This window comes from Athene noctua, chromosome 3, assembly GCF_965140245.1.
Source record: "Athene noctua chromosome 3, bAthNoc1.hap1.1, whole genome shotgun sequence".
Lineage (NCBI taxonomy): Eukaryota > Metazoa > Chordata > Aves > Strigiformes > Strigidae > Athene > Athene noctua.
Genome location: NC_134039.1, coordinates 18,950,802 through 18,976,669, shown reverse-complemented (window position 1 = coordinate 18,976,669; position 25,868 = coordinate 18,950,802). Strand labels below are relative to the sequence as shown.

General features: G+C 42.4%; 1 protein-coding gene across 14 annotated transcripts in view; it reads left to right on the top strand.

Annotated features, from left to right (window-relative positions):
- The first annotated feature begins 230 nt into the window (after nucleotides 1-230).
- The window catches only part of MICAL3 (microtubule associated monooxygenase, calponin and LIM domain containing 3), a 172,982-nt gene continuing 147,344 nt past the window's right edge, over nucleotides 231-25,868 (top strand). For all 14 annotated transcript variants that reach the window (XR_012633383.1, XR_012633384.1, XM_074902179.1 and 11 more), the window contains exon 1: nucleotides 231-723. The gene's annotated coding sequence lies outside the window, so the exon portion shown is untranslated. The remainder of the gene's footprint in view (nucleotides 724-25,868) is intronic.

The following is a 25,868-nucleotide window of genomic DNA, read 5'->3' as shown; positions in this document are numbered from 1 at the left end:
GCGGCGCGCGCGCCCCAGTGGCCTTTCGCGCGCTGGGGTCACGGAGCGCGCCCCCGCCGCCTCAGCGCGCTCCGCCCCGCACGCGGACGCCCGCCCCTCCCCGGGGCGCCTTAAACGGTTGCCGCGCCGCCCCGCCCCTGCGCCCTGATCGCCGCTCCGCCGCTCGCGCTTGGCGCGCCGCCCCGGCCCCGCCCCTCCCCGCCAGGGCGGCCAATCCCCGCGCGGCTGTGAGATTCGAGCGCCGGGAGCGTACCACTGCCAGGGAGCGGGGGAGGAGCCGGCGGCGTGAGGGGGCTGTGGCTGGGAACCGCGTCCTTTTATTGTTCTCCGCCGCACCTGCCGCCTCCCCGCTGCCGACGCTCTCCCCCCCTTCCCCCCCTCTTTCAGAGCACCGTGGGCCCGGCGACCGGCGCCTCCGCTTCCCGCCGCTCTACCCCTTGCCTTGACCCTTTAGCGGGACGGGACGGGACGGGGGGCTCGTTTGCACGCGCTCCTCCTCCTCCTCCCGCCCCGCCAACCGCTCCGCGCGGGGTGGGGCGGGGCCGAGGCAGCGGTGTCTGCCAAGGTGCGCGCGCGCCGCCGCTTCAGCCGCCCCCTTCCGCGGCGGGCAGGGTCGGGCCGCGCCGGCAGCCTGACGGGCGGAGCGCGGTGCTCCCCGCGCCAGAGGCAGCTCGGGCCGCGCCAGCCCTGCGACCGCCGCCCCCGGAGCAGCATGAGGCGAAGGCAAGTGCGGCGGCGGGGTTTGCTCCGCCGGCCCCTGTGAGGAGAGGGCGAGCGGGCGCGTCAGGTGGGCGCGGGCGGGGGGAGGCGGCGGAGGATCCGCTTCATCCCCTGGCATCGCCCGCGGAGCGGCCTGGTGCGGCGGCGCGGGGGGGGTCTCTGCGCGGGGCCGGGGCGGGGGCCGTGCGGACACGTACGAAGCGGCGGCGGCTGGCACGGGGCGGCCGGGCACAGCCGCGAAACCCGATCCCCGGGGCGGCCCGCGGCTGGTCCTTGCCGGCTCCCTGACCCGATTACACGGCTCGGCGCCGCGGAGGAACGAGGCGGTGGCGGCCGGGCGGCCCCGGGGACCCCCGAGCGCTGGTGGCTCGGCGGAAGGTGCTGGGGCGCCTCATTCTCTCGTCGCGGTCTGGGAGGAAGAGGAGACGGCGGCGGTGCGGGGGGCGCGCAGGCCGGCTGCGGGGGGCAGAGGGGGCGCCCTGCGGCGCGGGGTCTGCCCGCGCCCCGTCCCTCGGACGGGCGGCAGCGCTCGGCCCTGCCGGCGCGGGCACGTCGTGGGGCCGGTGGGAGCGGGCGCCTCCTCCCTCCCCGGCGGCTTCGTCGCTGCGGGGAGTGCGGTACGCCGCGGGTAAGGTTCACAGCGGTGACTCCGCGGTGCCCTGAAGGGCTCGTAGTGCGCCCATGGACGGGTAGCTTACGACACCCCCACGAGAGAAATTGCACCTATTGGCTTCGTTTTATACAGGCTTCTGCTTGTCTCGCAGACCTAAGCCTTTAGCCTGTTTCTTGTTATTCTAGATATGTTCAGTGCAAGGGATGTCCAGCTCTAATGCTTCTGTCTCTGTTCGGGTTTTGTTGGTTGGGGGTTTTTTGTTTTGTTTTTCTTTTTGTTATGATACAGACTTAATCTCTGCAGGCTGTTGTCCTAAGATGTGTTTAGGATGTTAGAATACATAACAAGGGTAACTGCTTCTAAACACAGGTTCCTTCTGTTATTATAAAAACTTGCGTATGCATCCACTGTAGCAACTTCATTCCATATTCCGAAGAAGTGATCTCTTACCTCGTGCAGCCATCCATTTAAGGTTAATGCTGTGGAACATCTGACAGCAGCTTTTGGAGGAATACTTTTCTAGTCTGGCGCTACAAAAATTGCCACTTCCTTTGTTGATTCTGTTGCACTTCTTTGAAAAGTTAACAAAATGAAGAATCTGTGGAAAATCCCTTTGAATGTTAGACTTAAGACTTAAAAATTGGGGTTCTTGGTTATTTTGCACTTTTAATGGACAGGGTCAGTGCTAGTTTAGGGAGTTTGAGGGAAGCTGAGCAAATAAATGGTCTCTCATTGGACAATCTGCATATACAGAAACTGAGTATCCATTAGGGCCCATTTTAGTTACAAACTTTGAAAGCTACAAGTTGACCGAGCTAGAAAAACCCAGGAAAGAAGACTTTCTGTGTATAACTAAGAACTTGCTTGAAATAGACTTCCTTTCCCAATAGTTATGCTAGTACTTCTTTATGCATTTCTTTTACAAAATGTGCTTATTGTACTTACTTTTCACTGTCACATTTTCAGCACTTGTGTTTGGGTTTGTACTGTGGGGATGTGTTTGGTGAAAATAACTCACTGCATGGGAATTAACTTTTTTAATCATGGGACTATTTCTACTGGTCTAAGCTTCTGTGAAAGCTTTCTTGCACAAAACTAGATTTAGAGTTAGATTGAATTTGGCAGTGTCCCTTTAAACCAGCCAAAAGTCCACTAGACATTAATCTGCAGCTGTAAATGAAAAAGTCACGCTAAAGTTAAGAAAACGAGTATGTTTGTACTTAGCTTGCAGCTTGCTAAAGGAACTGTGTCAAAGAACACAGATGGATATAACTAGATATGCTAGACTTGTATTCATTCATATCTTAAATGACAGTTGGAAGGTACACTTATAGCTAATTGGTGAAGTGGAAAATCTTTCAGTTCTCAATGGACAGGGGAACTCCTCTTAAATGTTACATAAATGTTTTTCTTTTAACAGTTATTTGTGTAGAAAAAATAACTAATAGTTATGCTGATCATGAATGATGTATAAATTGAATATGAATTCTGTTCCTTACTTAATCCTGTGTGTTAAGAATGTGACTGTATATTCCTGGTGTAAACCTAAACACAGCTGGTTGAGGTCAGGATGACATTCTACTCTAAGCTTTCTTGCCTCTCTGGGTTTCAAATATCCTGCAAACATGCCTCACAAGAGAAATCTTAGTTATTTTGTAAGTGCAAGTCTCCTTTGATAAAAATTACAGCACTGTTACTTTTCTATGAGAGAGCTTGAATTATTGTTGTATGCAAGGTCCTCACACAGATTCAGTTATATGAGTAAAGCACGTGTGTGCTATCAGGGCTTGTCTTAGCAATGTGGTCTGTTGTTAATATAATGGGTGTGAAACACAGCTTTGACTGTGACTGTTCTAATACTGCTGAGATATTCCTAGAGTGGATGTGATCCAAGAGAGTTTTTCTGGGCAAGTGTTTTTACTGTAGCAGATCCTAATGGTAATCTCACCTTTCATTTTAAAAGGGGAGGAAGAGGAAGTTCCTCCTGGTAAATCCAAGAAATGCGTTTTTACATGACCTCCATCAGGGAGCCTTGCTTGCATTTTCTTAGGTCTCCCAGCAGCACTAGAGCCTTTCAAACTGGCAGGATATAACTGAGATGTCCACTACAGGGATGCTGTTCATAATTTGATAGGTGGAAATAAAGCAGCAATGATACTGATCCAATGTTCATGCTGCTATTTGAAAATGATATGATAAGATACAAGTGACAGGCACTGTTTATTTACTAGGAGGGGAGCCCAAATCAGTGGAGACAGAGCAAGAGGTAAGCTAGCATAGGAACATCAAATCACCACCCTTTCCTTCCTTTTTCTCCTCCTCCCTCTCCTGGCTGAATGACATCTTCTGTTGTAATTGCACAAGGGAGAGGGAGAAAGGGAAAATGCATCTAGGAGAACCCAAGAATGTACACTCTGAGGAATGAGATCTGCAGGTAGACAGTGTCTGTGAAGGGTATGAAAACATTTGGATTTCACCTGAGTGTTTGGGATGTGCAGTCACCAAATTGTTTGTTGTCTGTGCCTGCAGCCTCTCCTGATTTGGAATATGTAACTGGTAGGCTCTAACAGCGTTTGGTTTCTTTGTGTGAACAGTAAACTGACATGGATCATAGCTTTTTCGCATTCTCCTGACTGTATTGTATCTTGATTTGAATCTCTTGATGTGTGATGCTTTTACGTATGGTAGCTTGTGACAGAAATTCAGTGCCCAGATATGGGAAATAAGGAAAGGACGGTTGCTCAACTATGTGGGCAGCCTCTCTTCTGACATTCCCTCCCCACCTTTTTCTTTTAAAGTTTATTCAAGCAGCAATTACTTGGCTTGGTAGCAAGAGGAAACAAAAATATAATTTTTCTCTGAGGTATTGAAATTTACTCCATTCAAAAGTATTCAGTGAGACTAGGAAAGGAAATGCAAGTTCTTGCTCTTTGTAGACAGCAGTAAATTAACAATAGAATTAATTCAGTTTCAAGACAGAGAACCTATTTCATCCCACACTTCCTAAGGAGAGTTCATAATTTTTCACAGAATCATAGAATGATTTTGGGTTGGAAGAGACCTTAAAGATCATCTAGTCCCAACCCCCCTGCCATGGGCAGGGACACCTTTCACTAGACCAGGTTGCTCAAAGCCCCCTCCAACCTGGCCTTGAACTCTTTCAGGGAGGGGAAATCCACAACTTCTCTGGGAAACCTGTTCCAGTGTCTCACCACCCTCGCAGTGAAGAATTTCTTCCTTAGATCTAATCTAAATCTAACCTCTTTCAGTTTAAAACCGTTAACCTTCATCCTATCAACACACTCCCTGACAAAAAAGAGTCCCTCCCTGTTTTTCCTGTAGGCCCCTTTAGGTACTAGAAGGCTGCTATAAGGTCTCCTTGGAGCCTTCTCCAGGCTGAACAAACCTAACTCTCTCAGCCTGTACTCATAAGGGAGGTAATCTGGTCCCCTGATAATCTTTGTGGCCTCCTCTGGACCTGCTTGAGCAGGTCCATGTCTTTCTTATGTTGGGGCCCCAAAGCTGGACACAGCACTCCAGGTGGGGTCTCACAAGAGCAGAGTAGAGGAGGAGAATCCCCTCCCTCGACCTGCTGGTCACACTTCTCTTGATGCAGCCAGGGTACAATTGGTTTTCTGGGCTGTGAGTGCACATTGATGGGTCATAGTTTTCTACCCACTAATACCCTCAAGTTGTTCTCTGCAGGGCTGCTCTCAATCCATTCATTGTCCAGGCTGTATTTGTGCTTGGGATTGCCTTGACTCATGTGCAGGACCTTGCCCTTGGACTTGTTGAATTTCACGAGGTTTGCACGGGCCCACCTTTAAAGCCTGTCAAGGTCCCTCTGGAAGGCATCCCTTCCCTCCAGCGTGTTGACCCCACCACCCAGCTTGGTGTTGTCAGTGAACTTGCTGAGGGTGCACTCAATCCCACTGTCCATGTTGCCAACAAAAGTGTTAAACAGCGCTGGTCCCAACACCGACCCCTGAGGAACAACACTTGTCACTGCTCTCCACTTGGACATGGAGCCATTGACTGCAACTCTTTGAGTGCAACCTTTGAGCCAGTTCCTTACCGCTGAGTCGTCCATCCACCAAAACCATGTCTCTCCAATTTAGAGACAAGAATGTCATACAAGAAAGTGTCAAATGCTTTGCACAGGTCAAGGTTGATGATGTCAGTTGCTCTTTCCTTATCCACCAACATTGTAACCCTTTTGTAGAAGGCCACCAAATTTGTCAGGCAAAATTTGCCATTAGTGAAGCCCTGTTGGCTGTCACCAATCACCTCCTTATTTTCCATATGCCCTAGCAAGAGTTTCCAGGAGGATCCACTCCATGATCTTGCCAGGCACAGAGGTGAGACTGACTGGTCTGTAGTTTTCCCTATTTAAAGGGAAATTTCCCTTTTTAAAAATGGGGTAATGTTTTCCCTTTTCCAGTCAGTGGGAACTTCACTGGTCTGCCATGACTTCTCAAATACGATGGATATTGGCTTAGCCACTTCATCCACCAGTTTCCTCTGGACCCACAAATGCATCTCATCAGGCCCCGTGGACTTGTGCACTTTCAGGTTCCTTAGATGGTCTCAAACCTGACCTTTTCCTACAGCGGGTGGTTCTTCATTCTCCTGGTCCTTGCCTTTGCACTCTGAGACTTTGCCTCAGCTTTCACTAGCAAGTGCTCCAGCCACACCACCCAAGTCATTCGAGTACCTCAGCCTTCTCCATATACTGGCTAACCAGGTCTCCCTTTCCTGCTGAAGAGGGCCCACATTTTTCCTAGTGTTCCTTTTATTACCAGCATACCTACATAAGTTTTTCTTGTTGTCCGTGATGTCCCTGGCCAGATTTAATTCTATCAGGGCTTTGGCCTTCCTAACCTGATCCCTGGCTGCTTGGACACTTTCTCTGTATTCCTCCCAGGCTCCCTGTCCTTGCTTCCACCCTCTGTAGGCTTCCTTTTTGTGTTTGAGTTTGTCTAGGACCTCCTTGTTCATGTATGCAAGTCTCCTGGGGTTTTTACCTGACTTCCTCTTTGTCAGGATGCATTGCTTCTGAGCTTGAAAGGGGTGTTCCTTGAATATGAACTAGATTTCTTGGGCCCTACTTTGTTCCAGGGCTTTATCCCATGCTGCTTCATCAACCAGATCCTTGAAAAGGCCTAAGTCTGATCTCCTGAAGTCCAGGATAACGAGCTTGCTGCGTGCCCTCCTTGCCCCCCTAAGGATCTTGAACTCCATCATTTCATGGTCACTGCATCCAAGGCTGCCCTTGAGCTTCACATTCCTTTCCGGCCCCTCCTTGTTGGTGAGAGCAAGGTCCATCATAGCACCTCTCATTGTTGGCTATGCTATCACTTGGAGAAGGAGGTTATCATCAATGCATTCCACAGACTTCCTGGATTGCTTATGCCTTGTTGTGTTGTCCCTCCAACAAATACTGGAGTGGTTGGCTAGGGTTTGTTAAGGTGAGGTTGCTCCTACCTGTCCACAGAGGGGCCTCATTTGCTCGGTCTTCCTGGTCAGGTGGCCTGTAACAGACCCCCACTATAATGTCTTTTGACCCCTAAGCTCTCAGTCAGCTTCACATCCATCCCCAGGTAGAGCTCTGTGCACTCCAGCTGGTCATTGACATAGAGGGTGGCACCCTCTTGTTGTCTCTCCACCTGGCCTTGCTAAAGAGCCTGTATACTTCCATTCCATTTTCTGCTAAAGGTGTCAGTAGCAGTATGACTTAACGCTGAAAACAGAAACCTGATTGTTCCAATAAAGATCAACTGTTCTGAAACTGTTGTTTTTGCAATAGACCACATGAGAAACTGCATTTCATTTTTGAGAAGGGGCACTGAAGAAAGCTATGGAAATTGTGAGGAAAACCTTTTTACTACATTCCTGCCTCTCTGTCTGTCATCTCTGCCTTCTTCTTAGATCTTTATCTGTGTTATGTGTTAACCTTTTTCATTCTTTCTCCACAGTGTCTTTGAGATACGATCTTTTGTGTCTAGCCGCATGGTTAAAACTAGTCTAGGCTGACCTTACTTTGTCACTCAACTGCTCAAAACAATGACCATTTTTACTGAAAGTGGTGGTTGGTTTTGTTTGGGTTTTTTTTGTCTGCTGTTAAGATTTTTAGCAAATCATTCCTATGCAGGGTCCTACAAGTACACACATAATATTTTCTTCTTGGCCCTTTTTGACTGTCATCTGTAGTGGTGTACTCTGGAGAGTTTGACATGTAGGTCCCACCTGTTAATGCTGCTAACTTTAGACATTCACTGAAGCTTTGTTATGGTCTTCCTTTACCTTGTTCATCCTGAAAGAGGAGTGGCAGCTGGATGCTTTTCACTCACCGTGAAGAAGAGTCCTATAAACACTTAAGGAGCTATCTCATCTTCTGCCTTTAGAGAAGTTCTTAACATCCTCCCCTGCTATGAGCTGACTGAACTAGAACAGCCAGGCAGTGGACTGAGTGTTTTTCCTTTTTGCTGTGCTCCCTTCTTTCTTTGGATCCACTTGTCTGTCAGTCATCTCATCCCTTGAGTTGGAGACTCTGTGTGCAAGAGGTGTGTTTTCTTGTTCTGCTCTTGTAGCATGTTATGTTCTAGTTTAGACTGGTGATCTCAAACATTGTTGTAGGATACATACAAAATCTTGCAGTTTTCTTTTTTCTGTGCTGTTTCCAACATTAGTCCAGGAATATTTGTCTTATGTTATGGGTCTTTTGCTGTGTTTGTCTGCATTAGGATTCCAGTTGTACAGCTTAATTAAAATCTGGGAAATAACCTACTTATTGCATCAACTTCCTCTTTGGTCAGCAGGAAAATTGTTCTGTATTACTGCTTTCTGCCCTGGGGTTTGGAAATATTCCCTCTGAATCTGCAGTGCTTTGAAGTGAGACAAGGCTTACTGGGACCTGCTGTGGTTGAGGGAAGAGAACACTTCAGTGCATTGAAGACTTCTAATAAATGTCTTCCTTTCAAATTTTAGTTATATCCTTTATTATCATGGCTGCGGGATGCTTTGGGTGGTGCGTCTGAGGAATTCTTAGGGTATAATCTTCTACTCTTCTATAACCTTTGAACTAAAGTGACAATGGGTAGCATAACTTTTTCTAGTGACCACCCTTTAAATTAAGATCTCTTTACCCTGAGTCTGTGGGGACACTTCTCACTGGAAGTGTAGGCAGAACAACAGCATTTTTGTTATGTCTGCCATGCAAGTAAAAGTGCTTGTGGCCCTATCTAACATTTCTATGTCTTGGTGGAACTGCCTCAGTTTAATGGGATGGTTAGCCTCGAGGCCTTTCTTGCCTTTCTTTTAGCCTTTCTAAATATGTTGTGTATACTTACACAACTGTTAAAAAGGACTTCTCTTGTCAGGTCCTGTGAAAAGGATAGTATAAACTGCTCCATTTTTGTGAGATACTGCAACTTATAGTGATTTGCACCATTTAATGGTTGCTTAGATTTTTTTTTTTTTTCAGAGTCCAGAAAATAAATTAATTTAAAGGCAACAGGAAACCAAATTTGGCTGTAAACCAATTACAGTGTAAACCCAGTTGATATCCATCCCGTGGTGCCCATGTAATAGGCTACTCTGGGTCTCGTGTTGAGAAGTGTCCTCCAACGCTTGCAACATCATGGTTATGTGACTGAAGAGACAAAGGGGAGAATGGTAGACTTTCTCATCTCTGTAGTGATCTGCCCTGAAATGAAGAATGGAGGCGGGTGTTTGCCTAGGAGTCCTGCTTTAAACAGTCAAATCCAAGAATGTTTCACTAATCTTTTTTATTAGGAGAAAATTATTTCTTTAATAACAGTTTGTGTACATGTTGTATGGTACTCCATCTGATCGAAACAGAGTTCTGCTCCGTTTGACAAAGAAAAGCCAGATTAGACTGTGTCAAGAAGACTAAATAGTTTTGGGGAATGTGGCATGCTTTTGATGATTCACTTAGCCACACTAAATTACTAATTAAGTGAGGCTCCCATTCAGAATTCTCTAGAGCTGTGCCTTTTTCTGTATTGATTGTAAAGACAGACTGGTTTGGAGTTAGCCTGTGTAGTTTCCTTGGTGAGCCTGGGAAGGCCAGTGCCTCATACCTGGTATTTCACGTTTCTTCTAGACCTTGTAAGTGTCATTTGTCTTGCTGCTTATAAACAGAATCTAAACTTAATGTGGCCTTTCCAGGGAGAGTAGGACTGCTTGTACATGCAGGAAATACAGGATTCAGTGTCAGTGATACCTGGTTTGCTTCCGTGAAAATGGAGGAGTTATCCAGAAAGTGACAGCATCAGTAGCAGATCTCCAATAATAATTCTCCACAGTGATGGTATTCAGTGTTCTCTCAGAGGGAAAAAGACAGATGGGCTACAGCGAGCCCCTCACTGTACCTTATAATTTTCTTGTTGCTTTTGCATTACATATAATGCCTGTTGCATTACACGTGCCTGGACACCCACCCAGGACTCTACTGTGCCAAATATTCTATTAAAACATAGTAAAGAAGTCCCTGCTCTAAGGTTTTACTGTGTTTTCTTAAAGCAGATGAGAGTGGAAGAAAGCAGATACGATTTTTCTGTTGATGTTTAGAATGGCAAATGCTGGGAAGTTTTGGGTTCAGCATATTGAATAAAAATATTATTTGTCAGTGGATTTATTTCAGGATGTGAACCAACCTTCAGATAATTCAGTGGGACACTTATAAAGGTGCAAAGTATAAATGCTGTGGGCTTATGAGGAAGTTATGTATCTGTAAGAGGCATATATTTGTGTCATCTGGGAACCTTTGTCTTGGAATAATCAGTTTACATTCATGGCAAATGTCTCTGGCACATCCTCTCATCACTAGCTCCATGGTCAGGCTTTTGAGTGGACTTGCTTATGAACTGTCCATCAGACACCTCTCTGCATTCATACCACCCTTGTTGCCATTTCTTCTGTTTCTTCCTCCTCCATGTTTTCCTTCCTGTAATCCACTGCTCTCTGTTTCATGTTCTCCACAGGCGGCATCTTTTTTTTCTTCCTGGCTGTTTACTGTCTTACCCTTCTTTGGTGCATGGAGGACAAACTACTGAATTTTGTTAGCAATAGCTAGACATAAGCCTGTTCTTAACAGGGGGAGCCAGTAGGAACATAGAATGTGTCCAGGGCATGTCTTTGGACTGGATTAGTTGTGCAGTTTGCTGTATTATTTTCTTGGACGTGGATCAGTTAATGTTAATTTAGAAATGGTATAGTCTCAACTGTGATCTAAACCAGCTAAATTGCTCAGAGAGTGTCACTTGAGATGTTTGCTTCCTATGTAGGAGAATTCTTCGGCTAATGTGCCCTTTTGTGGACGATTGTCTAAATGTCTCAGTCTGGAGAGGCTTGTTTTTAGTGCTGTGTGCTCTCTGGAGAGTTTATTTTTAAATAGTTACTGAAGCAACAGTCTTCTAAAATGCTGCAGTGTTAGGATAGAAGGAATTAAAATGTTTAGTAATCCTCTAAAAGGGTAGATTGAAAAAGTATATTTGTCTCTTCTATTCTCTAAGGCTAGCTGACAGTGCTGGTGAAACTGTTCTAGAAGACTACTTGTTTACTTCATAATTTTCTTCCTTAAACCTCCTCTAGTTTAATTTGTGGACATTCCCAAAGTGAAATATTGTCAAAACCAAATGTTTTGTTTCATGAACTGATGTGCACTATATTTCATTCTCTGCTATAAAAAGATGACTTATTTTCTCTGTGATGAATTCTGCCATCATAAGGTGGGCTGCATCTTGAGATAGTCACTTTGGAACTGTAACTCCCATGAAGCAGTAAGGTACTATTACACAAGCAAAGTAACTTTACTTTTTTGAGGAGAAGCATTTTGTAAGTCTTCCTTCTTTGTGCCAAAAACCTGCAGACTTTACTATTTACCCTCTGCCAGAAAATTTAAAAGAAAATGTTTTTCAAGAGGTCAGATTTCCTTATTGTGTTGTACTCCTGCAGCGTTGTAGTGGGTCTAGCTTGTATAATTTTCTTTCTTAATCTGCAGTCTTTAGATGAGATGTGTCAGTTCAACAATTACACTTAACAAAGTTATTGTATTCATTTGAAATCATACAATGCCACTGATAAATCAGATGATTAATCAAATGTTGCAGAATGTCACCTCCAAATGCAAGGTTGTCTTTTTGAATTCAGCTAGTGGGCATAGCACTTTGGTTCTAGACTTTTAAGAAAGCAAGGAATTTCAGAAAAATTAAGTACAACACAGCTGAAAGATTAACGAAGACAGAGGAAAGGATAAGATGCTGGAGTAGGTTCAAGATGCATAGGGCAGTGCCTTGCTGCACAGTAGCTGGTCTCTGTTCCTTTTCCTGTTGGTGTCACAACCGAGGTGGATCTTGAAAGGAAGACTCTGAAATTGACTGTGAATAAAGTGCTGTGAGTTGAACACAGTAAATTAGGATGAGTGTTAATTTCTTCTGTTGGATTTGAGGATGAATTGCCTTCCAATGTTGTACTAATTACAAAAGATTAGGAAATGATTCAGAAGAGTGGGTAGCTGAGCATGGTCCTTTTAACAGGTCTTATCTTAAGTTAGATTGATTTATTTACTAGAATTGTGCTTCATTTGCTACAAGGGCAATTGCAAATGCTCAGTTTTAATTCCTATGACTTGACTGAATGGAGTCCTGACACCTGACACAAGAAAGAATGCGAGCAGCCTTCAGCCTGTCTACAAAGTAAGACACTTTGACTTTTATTTAGAAAGGTTTCTTTACAGTGGTATGGGCTAGAAGGTGTTTTCAGTGCTATAAATTAAATACTAGGCCATGTAACACAATCATAACATTTAGTGCTAAGTTATACTGCATATTGCACAAATTTATTGGGGTTTGCAGCTTGCTTCATCATGTAGGCTCCACTATGGAGGCAATATACTAAATAAGTATCAGGGAATCTGAGAGCAAGTAGATTCTGTGATCCTGTTCACAAATGCAGTAATGACTTAAAATATATAATATTAAAATACATTTTTCAAATTATAAAAAATTGTGTTCTCCCGTTTCCCCAAGTAGCAATGCAGAAGGTATTAGTGTTCCCATTTGGTGTGATAGCACCTGCTGTGCAAAATGCAAGTTGCTGCTGGAGTTTATGCCACAGTTACGCACAGCAAATGCATGCAATGTCTATGGAGTTTCAGTCGTGACAGCAAAATCTTCAGGTGGCAAGAACAAGGTCGTGGGTGTGAAATTCACTTGTATATAGCAGTCCATGTTGTGGAAAGGAATGCTTGGCACGTGTTAACTTTTTATAAACTTAGAATATTGTGGTACTACAGAAAAATTCTCCTTTCTGTGAAGGTCTTAAAAATGGTGGAGGTATGAACCCTAGCCACTCTGTGTTCAAAGGGTCTTTTCTTTAGAGGTGGAGGGAGAAAAACAGTGATGGACTGACCAGGCTTTTGGTAAGCATGTTTTAATTTGTGACAATTTACTAGAGTGCTGAAACTGAGCAACAGCCTATTGCTAGAGCGTGTCCTCAACTGCAGTTATATCTTTGAATGGTTATGGGATGCTAGTGGTGGAAGTGAGCTGTGACTTGACTTCTCTCCCAGACAAGGCCCTGACCATAAGGAGTTAAAACTTGAAGAGGAATGAACTGAGGTCAGCAGCACAGTCTGTGCAGTAAATAATTTTCTTTGTATACTGACTTCATTCTTTCACATTTTTTCATTTGCTCCACTTACTCCTTTCCCTTCCTACATGCACACACAAACATGCACACATGCAATTTTTCTGGCATTATTATTTTCTCTTGCCCTAGTTATCACCTTCCAATGGCCAATTGTCACTGTGACCCACCCTCTGGCTAAGGGAGCTGTAGATGATAGGTTTACTGTGAAAGAACCACCCTCAATCTGGGATGGACACCTATGTTCGGTTTAGAAGATGCGAGGCTGTTTTCCAGCTGCTCTTGTGAGCCTGCTTGCTCTGAGCACTGCAGTGGCTATACTGAATGCAGTGCACGGGAAGCAAAACGCCGTTCACAGAAGAATTAAGAGCTGTTGCCCACCTTTCCCCCCCTTGATGGCAGGCTGTGAGCTCCTGGGTGAGTGAACATCTGGTACGTGACATGTGTTGTTCCAAGATTGGAGGGGAAATCCATTAAATAGCTGTGCTGTTACTAAGAATTTGGGTGAATGCAGGATGAAGCATTCATTTTAATGCTGGAGCCTGCAAAACATCGCAGGCTTTGATGCGAGTGCTTGGACATGAGGCTTTGAAAAGAGAGAAGGGTTTTAAGGGTTTGTATCTGAGGATCCACAGAAACCAGCTAGAGGAAAAAGTAGGATTTTGGGGGTTGAATGACCTTGAATGTCTGCTCCAGTGAAACAATGCATGTGTGGCTGGCATTTAGGAAAATATTTTCTGGGAGGCCCTTTTGTTAGAGGGGAGCAATTTAAATGTCCTGCATCTGTTCAGAGATCCATTTTGATTTTTCAGTGAAAGTGTAATAGTAGCTACTTGCCACCCTTTGTATGTGGTCTTGTAAGTGCTCCTGTTCCCAGGGTCCTGAAAGATGTGCCGAATCTTTTTTTGTGGGCATTAAATTGACTTTAAAAAGCCCCACGAATAGGGTGAAATAGCTGCTTAGCCAGGCATACTGTAACATGGCAACTATTGAAGACAGTCCATGTATAATCATAAATATATATTTTTGGATTGGGGGGAGGGCTTTGGGTCTGCACTGCTTAATGATCTACAGTCTAATAATTTGTGCCTGCTGTTGGAGTGCAGCCTCTGTTCCTTCCCTTTCCCTTAGGGCACTGTTGTCTTGTTTCATTCTTCTGAGATTTTTGTGCTTTTCATTGTGTTTTCTTAAATAAAAAGGCAACTCTAGAAACAAACAAACAAAATTCCTTTCTTACTTGACTTGTGCTTTTCACTTATAAAAATGATTTTTATAATGATTTTTTTTTTCCCCTAGTATGGCAGCATTATTAAAACCAGGACTTTTCTCAGCTAAGCTTTGTTACAGCAGAGCCAATGGAGTAAAGTGAATATAGTGCTTTCTGTGAGAGCTGTGTTTTGGCCCCTTGGATTAAATATTGATGGTAGCCAAGTTACAGATCTGAAGATACTAAATCAAGACAACTGTTCATTGTTCTCTAAACAGACCTTAGATCCAGCTTTCCTTTAGCTACATTGTTCAGTGAAGTGCATTCCTTTTCAGTAAATAGACAGGCTTTAAGGCCCTCAGGTTCTTCAAATCTGAAACAATAGAAGCAATCATTAAAGCTACATACAAAAGGAAAACAATTACAAAGGGATTTTTAGGAGTGTCTTAGTGCCCTTACTTCCAGCTGCTTGGTTTGGTTTTTTTGTGTGTTTTTTTTTTTTTTTAATTTTTTTGTTGTTGTTTTTTTTTTTTAATCCTGGGGTGCTGTATCGTCTTCTTGTCACACAGCACAGTTGTCTTGGTGTGTATGAAGAGCGGTCAGAAAACTGAGCTGGGTTTAAAAATAGCCTTGTTGGAATAAAAGATAGTGAACCCAGTGAGGTTTACTGTGGGGTCCTGTAGCTGTCATAATGGTATTACTAGTCAGGTGGGGGATAGTTTGGTGGTGAAGTGCAGAGGGGCTGTTGTCAGTGTTACTTGGGGTAGGGGGGAAGGATAGTGAATGACAAAGAAAAAGTCTTGCTTGATGGTCTTGTATTTGAGAGGACGTACTTGATACCTGTGGAGAAAAGGGAGGAACACTTTCAAATTAAGTGTTAAAAGGCTATAGCTTCTATGAAAGAAAGAGGCAACAGATGTGAGTTAATAAAGGAGAGAAAATACAGCTAGTGGTTAGATGAGGTGCCATAAAATCACTATTTCTGTTGAACCATTGTTCTTATTTTTTTGGTGTAAGGTTTTGATTCCTAAGTTTGTATTCTGACCGTGCTGTGTCTTTCTAGGGCCCCAGAGAGATGGATGGAGCAGTACTTCTGAGAGGAAGTAGTTGTTCTGTTAGCTGCTGTCTGCTTTCCCTCTTAGCTCATTTAACTTCTTCAGGTGTGCTTGTGCACTTGTGAACATGGTCACTTCTGCCTATATCAACTGGTTTTATAATGGAAAAGTACATCTTCCTGTACATGACCTCATAATATTTGTACTAGCAAAATATATGCTACTTGCTCATTCTTAATTACCATTCAATATGTGAAAAAATTGAGGCTTCTAATAATTGAAGAAATGACTAAAGAAATTTTCCTGTTAATTGATGATTAGGAGCAGGCTTGTTAGAATGTTGTAACACAACAGCTGTGTTGATTTTTTTTTTTTTGTAAAGCTGGTTTTCAGATGGATATTTACAGTAGCCATTTGTGTTAACATTGAGATGTTTCTAGCCATGTAGTTCCTCATTATGATTCCTTTGAAAGGCTTTGCACTGATTCAGAAGGATGCCTTTTACTGTAGTGTGACCTTAGGATGGTGTTTTCATATAAAAATAAGCAGAGTCGGACCATGTGTCAGGACTTGTTTGTGAAGTGGTTGGGTAGAATTGACTTAAACCCTCACTGTACTCGAAGAATGACAGGAGGTGACTTTCTCACCATTTAAAGATGAGCAGCCACATTCAGTAATGGAGTTTCTTACCTCTCTGCAGAGAGACTTGAAATAAGATTCCCTTCCTGCTCTGAAGGAAGGAGGATTGTAAACCGGGCAGTCAGCGTAGTCTTAAAATAAATGCGAGTGAAAAATCAGAGGTCTTGACCTTAATGAGTCTGAATGTTACTCAGCTATACAAAGCCTAAAAGAGAAATTGAAAGGAAGTAAAACTGGAAAGGAAGAACCCAGATGTCTTTCCTGTTTCACAGAACTTGCGTACGAACCGGGGTGGAGTATGCAGGAGAATGATACTGATAGTTGCTTTTCTGTCTTTTTCCTGTACTTTGCTCTCCCATTCAGATAGGTATTTACAGCACTGCAGGATTTCTGTCCATTCTTATCTGGGAAAGCAGTGTTACCTTTTAAACCGGTGGAAATGCTATTGATCTAACATTACACTGAAGTTCTTTCATCTCTAGGTGTTCCGGCCATTTTACAAAAGGGATAAAAGTCTGTCTCCTCAGTTTTTGAAGGGAGATAAATGAAATACAGCATTATATTGCAGTTGACCTTCATAAGCTTAGACACAGCTAGGATAAGAATCTAGGCCTGTTCCTGGGATCAGTCCATTAAGAGGGAACTTTTCACTATCTTGCAGGTGTGATATATGTGTTTGTGGACATGAATACCAACTAATGAATATTTATGCGTATAGTAATGAAGACCTACGTCTCTTTTTACATATGCACATGAGTATGGATTTGCAAGATACCAGTGTGGGTATGAGTAGACACAGGTCTGGGAAGACTGTGATATCTTGTCACTGTGCCACTTGGCACACACAGAGTGTACAAAGGCATACTTGCATAACAGTATTAAAAAGCCTTCTCTTCCCTTCCCAAAAAGAGTCATGAACCATAGGGTTTTTTTAAGCATAACTACCACTTGGCCGAAAATCTTAATAAAAACCTCCTACTTCCTGTCTGTGGTGACTTTTTGAATGGGAACCACTGTTGTGTGACACTGTTTACGTCCTTAGGTAGACAAGCCTAGTAATGCTTCGGGCGGGAAAGTGAATGGTGTTAGAGTGAACTTGGCAGCCCTTTTTAATATACTCTGCAATTTAAAATGTGGGTGGTTGGTGGTGAGGTTGGCAATTTCATTGGACTGCGTGTTGGAAGTTATTTCTAGGGATGTATTCACTGAGCTCATTCGGCAACAAAGGTGCGTGTCGTCCATCCCCCGCCCCGTGCTTGCTTTTTTTAAGAGATCAGTGATTTATAGTTACATTACAAAATCTGATCTGACAAAAGTTGGGGTTAGTTACAGGAATGCTTCTGTTTTATTTGCCTACCCACAGTGTTATTGAAGCCCCTCATTGATCCCTGTAGTGTTTCTGGAATTTCTGACATACCTGATGGTCCCCATGAGCCATTTCTGTTCCTTTTACCAAATTATGTTGTAGCAAGAGCCTCAGTATTTGATTTGGAAATACTTCTGTTGGTGCAACTATCATTCTGATGTAAATGTTGAAAGAGTGCTTATTTACAAGGGGGAACACAGACTCAGGTAAATTCTATGATTTTACTATGGACTCTTGATAATTTGAGAAATGGGAATACAGTGTTCTGCTCTCTTATTGTCTCTTTCTTGGTAGTCTTGTTTTTAAAAGGTATTTGGTATTTTAAAAGGTCTGTCTTAGCAGAGCTAGCCTGCTTTGCTTTTAACATTCATGGTGTCTTTTTTTAAACTGTTGTTTCAGTGTCTATTCTGTCATTTTTGTCTGAAAGTTTCTGTTGCTTATACTTCTCACTCTACCTCTGAAGCTGCCTATTCCTCAGGCCAATCCTGACTTATTAATTAGTTAGCTCCTAGTTTTGTAACGTTAAGCGCTCATTTTCAGGAAACAAAGAACGAACCATTCCTGGTTTTGTGACTGTTTAGTGGCTTTATCAATGTATCAGTGTAATGCACACAGACGCTGGGTATGGACTAAATTGTGATTCTTCCCTGCAAACCTTCCAACTACTGCCTTTTAAAAAAAGGTGATAACTATATGACTAATCAGTGCCTGAACTCCATGTAATTTTTTCTGTCTCCTCAGCGGAAACTGGAGCTCTATTGAAATATGACAATTTTTGATATAATACTCATTCTGGCAGCAGTCATACCTGCTGGTTTCTTATGTTGTCTTATTACTACAGGTGAAAAAATCCTGGAGGCAGGGAAGATCAATGCATGAGCCATTTCATACAGTGGAAACTAGTGAATTAATAGGCAGTCCAATAACAGGAATTTCAGACTTTAACTGAATCGGAGTTGATATTTGAGGATCAATATGCACATGCTCACCCATCTTGCAAGGTGATGAGTGATCCTGTCATTCATATTGCACTATGCAGCGTTCTGCTTCTGGTATGAGACAGTGTGTGCTGCATTTAGTTATGATGTTTCCCAGTGGGTGGATTTCCTCCCTTGAAATCATTATGCCCTTGGGTATACTTTTTTAATATTGACCAGTATGACTGCTGATGCTTTCTTCCCTATTTGATCCTGACTTTTTTCTGGTCACACTGAGCTATTTGCTTCCCCAAGTTGTTAGATAGTGTCTAGTGGACCCTTCTCCATGTGCTTCAAGTTAACTGATAGAAAAGAGGGAACTCAGTTTGCCAGGGTTAATGTATGGAAACTTGCAGAACTCTTCCTGCTCCTGCTTGGCATATTAATAGAGATGAAATATCAGAGTAATAAGAAAAAAAATGAAGGGAAGTAGGCAGAACAGTGTTACATGGCTTCTGTCATCTTATGCCATCTTATTTACTATAGTAAACCTGACTTGTATTTTTGTTGTACTTTTGAAAGACTGATTTTTACAACTGCTTTTAACACTTCTGATTGAGAGGGGGATGTTCTCCTGTATATGTAGAAGCACTCACTTCTGGTTTTGTAGAAGGATAATTAGTGAATGATTCCTAGACCGGTATTGGCACTGGTGATGAGGCATGAAAAGAAATCGAAACAACTTCTAGACTGATTGCTGTGTTTTCTTATTTTACTTAGGAACATAAGGGACAAATATGAGAATGTGCAGTTTGCCAGCTGAAGGAAGTGTTATGATGGCATTTTTTGGTTCAGTTCTGACTTTTAAAAACACTTAAATGAGCAAATGACTTGTTCTTCTTCCTGATCTGGCTAGTTCTTTCACAGTCTTGTCTTAGATGCATTTCACAGATTCTGAGTAAGGTTTTTTGAATGGCTGACTTGTTGGATATGAAAGGACAGCGTGGACTGCTTTGTTGGTAAAGAACAGTGGTAAAAATAACAATAATACTACTAATAAAATTGTGTGTCCTGGCTGCTATAAACTGTGTTATTGTAACTTCTCTCCCAAAGACGGAAATCCCCTCCTTTCTCAGCAGTTAGAAGGGAGGCCACAAATCTAAGCTGGAACTGTGTGTCTTGACTGGAAGCCTAGGAGATGTTTGTTCTGGGATTGAGCTATGTCTTCTGCCTCCATATGCACTCTAGATCTCTGGTTAAGGACAAGTAAAAGGCACCTTTCTCCAATTCTCTTTTACTCTGTTGTAGTTGTAGCAAGAATCTGCTGTCTCTCTATTTAACGGGGTCTTGTTCCCTTGCAGTTGTAGTCGAGAGAGGGCTTTCTGATATGGGAATGTTATAGGAAGAGACTCTAAGTCCAGGCAGTGCTGTAACGAGAATCTGTGCGCAAAAGGCAACTTCCCTACTCTTGAGGATCAGTTTTGTTATACTAGACTGATCTTTGTATCTTTCCAAGTGGCCTTCCTCGCAAACCTGGATTCAGATGATCCACTGAAGCTGTTTTGGGATCCTAGGCACATGTCAACTTTGTCCTTCTTTTCTCTTTTCGACATCCACAGTGAGCTGTGAATTCTGTACATTCCACAGAGGAAGATTTGTGATCAGAAATCCAAGGCTCTGACCTCAGTGAAGTGTCAGACTTGAAAATACAGAGAGAATGCCTAAGATTAGTTAATGTAAAAGAAAAGCCCCACTGTAATAATTTAAGTACTAGACAGCTTGCTTTCCGTGGAATTGTTATCAGAGAGAAAGTGAATCATTTACTTTGTACTTTTCCTGTAAGTACCAGTTGTGTGATGGGGAAGCAGAAGTTCAGATCAGGGCTGTGAGAGAAGGCTGCCCTTAGTGAAACAGCTTTGGTATAGGAGATTTTTTCACATCTTTCTGTGGAAGAGAGGCTACTTGAAAGATGTTCATAGTGTGCTCATATTTCATATGTTTTGACTGAAAAAGGCAAGATAACTTCCATTCCCTGCTATGGTTGCATAGAGTCTAGAGCAGCACCATCCAGTGCTTGCAGTTGGCATTAGTAAGACTTTTGAGTTTTTCATGTGTTTGTGTGTGTGCAGCAACGGCTGCATTTTGAACTTCAATTACTTCACTCTTTTCCAGGCTTGTGCTTGCTATTTGTGTTATGATTGAGCAGCTGAGACTCATTTTGGCACACTGAAGAAATGCAGTTACCTTGAATATCTTGTTTCCTTGAAAATGCTCTCTACTACTCACAGGTTTCAACTAAAGTGTATGCTATGCAAACAGAGTGAGTGAAATTTGTTTTATTTTTGTCAGCTTGACAATGTGTTATGTTCAGTTTTTCTTGTTGCGTAGCTGGTTTTCCCTTGTGCTGAAAAGACATTTATAAACATTACTAGAGCAAGAGAACACACTGGATTTGAAAATATTTACTAGGTATTAGAGCATGCATGCCAGTTCTGAGAGCTTCTCTGAAGCTGCTTCTTGTGCACACTGTTGTTGCACTCTGATTTATAGAAACTTTGTTCTCTTCTGCTTATGAAGTTCAGACCTTACAGCTGGGGAGAGATCTTCATCTCACAAACCTGCAGTTATTGCAGTACTGTTTGGTTCTCCTGTGAAATAGCAGAGACACCAAATAGTCCCATTTGATATGGTGGTTAGTGTGCCCCTTGACTGAAGACAGGCCCATTGACATCAGCCCAGTTCTGACATAGATGTCCTATTGTTTAAAAACTGGTTTTAATTATTCAGGAATAATGTGTGATATAAATCCTGTCTAAATAAAGCTTGTTTACAAGCCTTATTACAAACAAGAAAAATAAGTTTCAAGCATGAGTTAAAAACATTGTTTTGAATGTGACAGGTACAGAATAAATGAGTCCTAAAGAAAACTTCTGTGTGCCTAATTCTCTGCAGCTATCCTTCAAAACAGGAAGGGCGTAACAGGTTTTTTTTTGTTGTTGTTTGCAGTGAGGTGTAGAAATGCAGCATCTCCCTGACTGTGTAAGTAACAACCCTTTTCCCATTCTGTTCCCAAGGAACACTCTTAATTTTTGCGGTGTTACCTTATGTGCTAGGGCTATCTGCTTTACTGGGCCACAGCCCATAAACCAGAACAGCTGGCTTTATATCTTGCTCTTAACCTTTTTTCTCTCATTTTAGGAAAGCTCCATGTTTGGCGGAGCGCAAAGCACTCTGTGTGAGGAAGATTATAGCTATAGAGTTCATGTTCTTAGGACAGGGCTTGGCTCTATCGCCAGCTGCTGTCAGCTTGCCCTGGACTTTGTTACAGGACTGATAGTGCTCTTGAAAAGCCAGATCTTATTGTCCCTGTGTTGAAGTGCTACAGACTGGCTGGGGAGAGCTCTGTCTGCTTAGAATGTGTTTGTGCATGTGTATTCTTCCCTTGAGTAGAGAAACATTTAACTGTTCAAGTGAATTTATACTGCTAGCGAAAAGGTCTGGATTGGCATCTGTAGGAAAAAGAAAGGAAGGTTGATGGTGTGGGCTGAGGCAGATGGGCAGGACACAGAATGGGACAACTTGGCTGAGGGTGTTCTTTAGTTTGGGATTTGTGGCAAGTGTCCTTGATTGTTAGTTTACTGTGAGGAAGGTTTCTCGCAGTGTGGATACCTGTATGGGTGGAAGCCATTCTCACGCCCATCAGGTGTGTTGGTGTCATAGTGAGGACGTGATGTTATACACTCCTCCTAGGTATGCTCTCAGTCTTTCTGAGGAAGTGTTTCTAGAACTAGGCACAGTCCCAGCAGGAACAGCTGGCTTTTTGAGGCAAAGCATGTTTCTTGTAGGACTTCCTAGAGAGTCTAAGGAAAATAGAATTCGAATAGTGGTAAGGCTCGGTGGGATCTAGATGTGCAGATGTTTTAAGCTCTTCTGAAAATAACCAGCTTTATAGGTGTATCTCAAAACAAATGGTTAGAGAGGAGATGTGCATTTTGAAGAAAAAAAAGAGTAAAAACTTTGGTGGTTATTATAACTACTTAAGAATGAAGTTCTACAAAACCATGGTGTTGCATTTTAAAATTTGGATACTTTTGTGTCATAGCTCTAGCCATCTGTCACATCACTTAGTAGCTGTGCCAATGTGATTAGCGTAATTTGATACATAAAGGTTGTGGGTTTTTTTGGTCATGACCGATTATTTTCAAGAAATAAGTTAGTAAATTCAAGGATAAGCTTGAAGTGAAATTCAACCATATGAGAAGCTTTAATCCTTGAAAACCGGGGATTCTGGACAGATTACTTTATTAGAAATTAACTTCTGAATTTCTAGAAAAAAAAAATCTGGACCCTGAAATAGCCTTCTCTAGAGCAGGGCTCTGAATTAGGAAAGGACTTGCATTAGTGAGCTTGATGGCCTCTCAGAGTTTTTTTTATGTATGTGATAATTTAATCAACCTGAATTTCATTTAGACTTTGAAGATTGTAACAGGGGATAACAGGAAAGGCCACCTACACAGGTATACCCTGGTCTTGTTTTTCCTGATGCCTTGGATACCTTACTATGAACTGTTAAGACAACGTTTCCTGTCAATGCAGAGTAGACATTGAATAGATCTTCTGCAGAAGATCAGGAACTAGTTTTCCTGCCCTCTTGTAACTGCATACTCTTTTGTTTTCCATCACTCTGTGGGCAAAGACTGCTTTGTTAAAAAGCACTTAGTGAAATATATTGCTGATAATACTTAGTGGAAGGGCAGTGGAGAGAACTCTGGACCTGGTGCTGTTTAGATAGTGTAAAAATATGAGGAGCTTTCTGCAGAGTTGGATGATCTGTTTTGCTGTAACTATCTTCAGGGTATCTTCAGATGTGTGGCCTAGTTCCATCTCTCTGTGCTATTTCCTCTGACTGTTGTTTGGATGGTATCTTGCAAATTGCTGCCAGTAAACCAAGAATCACATCCTGTCCATGGTTCAGGAGACAGGGAAGGCTTACTGAGGAAAGAAGGAGGAAGGAAGGAGAGTGGTTCTATCATAGTTTGTTTGAGCTGAGACAACTCTAGCCCTGTCTTGTGCATTGAGCTTAAAGGTCCTGGATCACTTTCCAATCACAGGCATTCTAGGGTTACTTTCAGGTTGAAGGCAGAGAGAGCTTCAAGCTCTTGCTTTTAACTCCTACCTCTCATAGTCTGTGTGCTGATGTTCTGTCTCCCTTAATTTTCCAGGGTGGGTGCTAACAGTCCCCATTTTAATCTTAATATAATAGTCTCCCCAAGATCAGAAGTTTAGACTTTGCTTTGCTTCAGCAACACTCACTTGTGGCTTTGTGCAAAACAAAATATTTTATTGATAAGACTTTCTGTTAAATGGATTAAATTGTTAACTATTCAAAGTAAAGATGATGTGGGATAGACACAGAGATGACTCTACAGTGAAGTTCCTTTTTGAAGGACAATTCTGTTTGTGTAGAAATTGGGACTACAAACAATTTTGCACTTGGAGACTAATATTTGACTTCTCTTACATAGATACTTACATACGTAAACCTAGAGATGGTTTTCTCTGTTGATAAGACTTCACAAATAGATTTAGCAGATGCATTATAGAGGCAGTTGATTCTTAAATATTAATAGTAGACTCTATTCACCAACAATTAACTGAAAGTATTTTCTTATGTAAGAAGGGCCTGTTTAATCCACAGTTGCACAAAAATCTTTATAGAGGTTTATAGGATGGAAGTTGAAGTCTCCCCTTGGAAATTGTTTGATAGCTGCTAATTCTTTATATTCTTAATATAAAACTACCTAAAATGACTCTATACATAATGAATCAAGTTTGCAAATACCTTATCTATTTATTGCCAAGGGGACTTCTGGTCACTTCCTTCTGGTTGACTCTTTAGCTAATAGTTCTTTCAGGATTGCAATTAGTTGGTTTGTGGCCCTGTAGTGAGATTATTTTTCACAACTTCTGTGCTTAAGTACAGGAAGAGTCAGAGTTACTGCCTGCCTCATCTCCTCTTGTCTTAAATCAGGTAGAAATATGGAAAAGACTGTACTATTTTACACCCTTCCACTTGAACTGTTAAGATAAACTGGAGCTTCATCCTTCTATTAAGGTATTAACAGTGTTATTTCTACCACTTTATCAGGTGAAGTAGCCTCTTAAAAGCACTCCATGTCACATGTTTATTTGTAGTTACCATAAAGCTTGCCTTCTGGGTTCAGGAATGCTACTGTAAGGACTCTTTCAAGTTCAGGGCCCAGTGTGAGTGTTGTGTGGGAGAACAGCTGGTTTGCTGGATATTCGCTGAGTGATTTCTGAGTGCTTGTGGTGCTTCCTGATTGAGAGAAATGTTTTAAGAGTTGCACTGCTTCATGAAGAACTGGGGAGGGTAGCTGTGCTGTCCAAAGAAGCTTATTTATAGTGTCACTAAAAAACACAGGCTACACACATGGCAGCTGCATACCAATAGATCTCATCATTTAGAAGAACTTGGGTAAGTCTGTTGATCACCGGCTTTTTTCCTTTCCCAATTGGAGTTGGCCTGAGACTGATCTAGGGAGTGCCTGTAGATCTTATTCTTTCCTGTGTTGTTCAAGGAGGTATATGCTTGGCATTTAATGCCATTAGTCAAGCAAAGTCCTTGTTCAGATCCTTGACTTAGTTTAAATGAATAAATAAATAAAAGTAACGCACAATTCCCACAGACTAGCAGAAAGTTATGGGAGATATATTTAATGGATGTTAGTGTGGGGGCGTTAGAGGCTTCATTTTGTTGGAAATCCCTTGATTTCTCTGGCCAAGCAGTGGCCAAAGACCTCAAATTGTATGTGAAAATGTTGGCTCTTTAGGCAGATAAAAACAGAACATTTAACATTTGCTAATGTTCCTTCCATCTTGCAGAGCTTGGTAGCCACCACTGGTACAAAGATCTGTAAGTCATGTCAACTGTCTTGTTGAAGAAATTGATTAAAAAGCGTGCAAATCTCTTCAAAGTGTGTTAACTTTGAAACTTTAAGATGATTCAGAATTTTGGCCTTCTCATGGTTTCAGACTGTTCTAGAGTGGAGAGAAACAAGCTAAAATTGGTTAATCCTTGTGTTGTTTGAGAGTTTATAAGACTAAAATGTTTGATTCAAACTCTGATATAGTTAATCTGGAACTCATGTACTGTTGTTTGAAGGTATCATACAGAAGAACATGCTAAACCTTAAATAAAAAGTCCTGATTGATGGGAAGAGTCTTATGCTCCTGTTTAGTTGTGTGGTAGAGCTGTTGCCTTTCAGTTTAGTTCCTCCCTTCAGGAGTTTCATGGTGATCAGGTACCAACCTCTGCTCTAACAATGATTTAATTCTGTGCTTGGGCTAGATCAGCTAGCTGGGTGCTAGACTTAAAGTCACAACTCCCACTTCTGCTTGTATACAAAATAATAGGTGATAGCCCAAATTTTTGACTCTGCAGCTGTGGCAATTTGAATCCAGTCACCTCCTGAAAGAAACTCGATTTGTCTCAAATCAACAATGGCTGCAAACTGCTTGCAAATATTATGCCTTTCTAAAGACACACCATCAAATATTATGTTTATTCTTAAATAATAATTGTTTTAAAGAATAATGCAGCCAGTTTTAACTTGCATAAAAGCTTATGTAAGACATAGTGTGTGATGAAGAACTCTGATCT